Source organism: Magnolia sinica, chromosome 8 (genome assembly GCF_029962835.1).
Source record: "Magnolia sinica isolate HGM2019 chromosome 8, MsV1, whole genome shotgun sequence".
Taxonomy (NCBI): Eukaryota; Viridiplantae; Streptophyta; class Magnoliopsida; order Magnoliales; family Magnoliaceae; genus Magnolia; species Magnolia sinica.
Window position 1 is genome coordinate 42,115,056 of NC_080580.1, and position 4,575 is coordinate 42,119,630.

Here is a 4,575-nt window from a genome sequence, read left to right on the forward strand (position 1 = left end):
AATAATCTTTATAACCGGGGTCCGCCAAAGAAATTACCTCAACACTTTCATTAACCGATCCCAGACAAGTGATGTGAGTTCCCATGAACTGTGCTATCTGAAATAAGGCAACTGACACTGTCGTCAAATAATTTAAGGACTTCTGCTCGAACGACTTCTTCTATGTTAGGATCACGCTTCCTTTGCATGTTATGCGACATTTCCACAACATGATTCATACATATCGTGGGGCATACTCCCTGTATTTCCACTATCTTCCGTTCAATTGCTGCCTTATATGCTCTAAGAACATTAAGCAGCCTACTCGCCTTTGTCTTCTCAGAGTCGGAAGCTATGCTGTCAAGAAGAGTCTCAGAGGGATGGAGAGGTTCCACTTTCGCTCTCCATTTTTCAGTCTCCAATATAGGAGTAGAGTCGAGCAATGCATTGACTTCATGGATGGGACTATCAATGTCAAAATCCATGCCCGATTGTGCTAAGCAAGTCTCAAGAGGATCTTCAAAAGATGTACGGAAGGAGTCCGGCACAAGGCTCTCGATCATGTCCACTTCAAATATGTCATCCAAATCTGAGGATTGTTGTCCTGCATTAAAAACATTGAGTTTAATATTCATGTTACCATGTTACCAAAGGACAATTTCATAACTCCATTCCTGCAATTGATAATAGCATTAGATGTGGCCAAAAATGGACGACCCAAAATGACTGGGATCTGACCATGAAGATTCTGGACAGGCTGAGTATCTATAACTATGAAATCCACTGGAAAATAAAATTTATCAACCTGGATTAACACATCTTCAATAATACCCCAGGGCACCTTGACAGATCTATCGGCTAGTTGTAATGTTACCTTAGTCGGTTTCAACTCACCAAGTCCTAGCTGCTCATAAACCGAATATGGTAACAAATTGATACTCGCCCCTAAATCAAGTAATGCCTTCCCGATCTTATGATCTCCTATGCCGTAAGAAATGGTGGGAGCTCCTGGATCCCTAAATTTAGGAGGGGTGTTATGTTGAATCATGGAGCTGAGCTGCTCTGCAAGGAAGACTTTCTTATGAACATTCTGCTTACGCTTTTGAGTGCATAAATCTTTAAGAAACTTAGCGTAAGCAGGGACTTGCTTGATAGCGTCAAGCAACGGGATGTTGACTTGCACTTTTTGAAACACATCCAAGATTTCATCAAAGTTATTTCTTTTCTTTATTGGTGCCAGACGTTGAGGAAAGGGTGCTTTGGGCACATAAGGTGGCACATTAGTGGCTCTTGGAGAGTCAGAGAGCTTTTGGACTTTGGATGCATTGGTATGGCTCTCTGCTTCATCTTGATCTTCTGTTTTAGAATTTGATTCATCCCCAGGCATCTCTATTCTGTTATCAATCTGCTTGCCTGACCTAAGGGTAGTGATCGATTTGGCCTGTTCATGATATTGCCCTTGGTTGGAATTAGAGCCAATCTCATACTGTCCCTTTGGATTAGCCTCAGGTTGGCCAGGGAACTTGCCCTTCTCTCTCTCACTCAATGTGGCAGCTAGTTGACCCATTTGTGCTTCCAGCTTGGCAATGGATTGTGCATTTGCATGTAAGCTTTGCTGGTTGGCCAGTAAGGTTTGTTGGGTGTCTTTTTGGAATTGGAGAGAACTCTGCATGAAAAGATGGAGTGTATCCTCAAGAGATGGTTTCCTTGATTGTGGAGGCACTTGTTGATACTGTGAGAACTGCTGAGGTTGTTGATTGCCCACTTGGGAGTAAGGTTGCATAGGAGGATTTCCAGATGGTCCTCCTTGTTGTGGTCCTTTTGCCCAAGAAAAATTTGGATGTCTAGCCCACCCTGGGTTGTATGTGTTCGAGTAAGGATCATTCCCAGATTTTTGAAAAGTGTTCATAGCATGAACTTGTTCAGAGAGAAGTTCTGGGAATGCTGCACCAGATGGACAAGACTGCATAGGATGGGCAGGACTGGAACATGTGGCATATGCCTCGACTTGAGCTGTTTGTGGTGGTCCATTATTTAATACCAGAGCATCAACTTTCTTTGTCAGGTTATCAAGCTTGGCACTCAGCTCTGGTATGACTCCTATCTCATATATACCACCTCTCTTTTGTGGTTGGAGACTTCTGTCACCTCTATTTGAATAATCCCATTGCTGGGAATTTTCGCACAAGGTTTCAAAGAAGTTCCACGCTTCGACATCACTTTTGGTCATGAATGACCCTCCACTGGTGGCATCAACCATGCGACGGTTCTGTGGTGTCAGACCGTCATAGAAGTATTGAACTTGTTGCCACTTCTCAAAACCATGGTGAGGACATTTAAGAAGCAAGTCCTTCCATCTTTCCCAACATTCATGAAAGTGCTCGCCCTCTTTTTGTGTGAAGTTAGTAATTTCTCTACGGAGGGCATTGGTTTTGTGAACGGGGGAGAACTTGTTTAAGAACTTCTTAGACAGTTGGTCCCATGTAGTGATAGATCCAACTTCTAGAGAATTCAACCATGCTTTCGCCTTATCCTTCAAAGAAAAAGGAAACAGGCGTAGGCGGATCGAATCGTCGAGAAGTTTTGGAACTTAAAGGTGGAGCAAATGTTTAAGAATTCTTTCACATGATGATATGGGTCCTCCTTGTCCAATCCATAAAAGGATGGCAACAATTGTATGACTCCAGGTTTAAGTTCAAAGTGTGCTGCCGTAGTGGTTGGCAACACTATGCATGAAGGCGCATTAAATTGGACAGGAGCTGAATAATCTTTGAGAGCTTTAACTTCAGTCTCATTCGCCATTTCAACAGGATTATTTCTCAATCTTTCACGAATTGTTCTTTCAATCTCAGGATCAAACGGTGCTAGTTCTAAATTCAGAGATCTACGTCCTAGTATAAACTATGTTATTGCAATGTAAGAAAGAAAACTAAACTAAGAAGCAACCTAAGAGAAATAAAACTAGACCTAGAAACTATGAGATTCTAAAACAAGTTAAAACTATGTAAATAAGCATGGGAAGAAAGAACCCGGGAAAGGAGATGATTGATGTCTGAAGAATAGAGAGCTCCTCCTTGTGAAGACAATGTTATTTAGCAGCTTCCTTCCTTAATTCCTGTAAACAAAAGAAAACAAAAATAAATTAAATTTACTAAAATAATGCTAGAAATAAAAAAATCCTAAGCAACGGTTAATTTCTAAAAAAAAAAAAGTTTGTAATCTTAGAAATAAAAGCTAAGTTAGTTTCTAAAAAGGGAAAATTTCTAAAAAATAGGAAATTAGAAAATAAGAGAGAAACTTTCTAAAAAAATAAAACCTAAAGACTCTTCTAAAAATAATAAGATCTAAACTAGAAAATAGAAAGTTACTTGAAAGAAGAATCAGAATCTAGAATTAGAAAATAGGAAATTTCTAAAAATTAAAAAAAATAAAATAAAATAGCCTAGAAATAGAAACTTTCTAAAAAAATAATAATAATAATAAAACCTTAATTCTAAAAATAGAAATTAGAAAAAAAATAGAAAATTTGGAAAGAGATTACCAAATTAGTAGTTTATGTCAGGTCCCTACAAAACAGGAAATAGGTTAGTTTCAAAAAAATTTAACCTAGAGTTAGTAAAAAAAACTAAGACTATGAATTATGATAAGGGAGAACCCTAAATCCAATTGGAAAAAAATAGTCCCCGGCAACGGCGCCAAAAACTTGATGTTTTATTTAAACCAACACGATTTAAATGATTTTTAAACTCGCAAGTATACGAATCAGATGCAGATACGGTACGTATTACGAGATCGTTCCCACGAGGACTGGTCGTCACAATTCAAATCTATGATTCTCCTTAACTAATCCAACAAATAATGGAATGAATTACTAAGCACAATTTTATGAAAAACAATTAATTAAGAACAGGGAAGAAAATTCAATCAGAGAGAGAGCACTAGGACTTTCGAATCCACCCCTAATTATCCTAACCCTTGTTTTGTCTGTTGATTCACCTTGATCTAGATTGATACCACTTAAATAGAGAAAGCACAATCTGTGTCCTTAATCGGGCATACAGACTGTCTAATTCCTTTAAGCAATGCCATGAATGACATATCCCATATCCTTGGTCGGGCATAAGGGATGTACAATTCATTAAAGCATCCTGTTTCTTCCTCTATAGGAAATCTGTTCCTGATCAGACACAAGCACCTATAATAAGCATCCAAACAACATCCATATATATACTTTGGTCAAGTTCATAGATGGAGAAGTATAGAATTTAAACCCATAAAGCCCACTTAAAGAAAGAAACAAATTAATTGAAATTCAAAGTAAATCAACCAATACAAGAGATAATCAAATTAGGGGCTTCATCTCAGCCCTAGCTGAGAGATTAGTGACCCATAAAATCCATGAAAAATATTAAATAAAATTCATAAAAATTAAACACCAAACCAATCGATCTCTCTCTTCTTTCTTCTCTTTCTTCTCTTTCTTCTCTTCCTTGCTCCAGATCTGGAATCCCCTGGTTCTGAATGACTTTCCCACGTCCAAAACTCCCCTTCTATAGCTGCTGGATGGCTTAGGTGCATTCGGTGCTCCGATAGTGC

General features: G+C 38.5%; 1 non-coding gene across 1 annotated transcript; it reads left to right on the forward strand.

Annotated features, from left to right (window-relative positions):
• The first annotated feature begins 2,297 nt into the window (after window positions 1–2,297).
• On the forward strand, window positions 2,298–2,404 carry LOC131254419 (small nucleolar RNA R71). The gene has a single exon (XR_009175534.1). It is a non-coding gene; the product is annotated as a small nucleolar RNA R71 (small nucleolar RNA).
• Window positions 2,405–4,575: the final 2,171 nt, after the last annotated feature.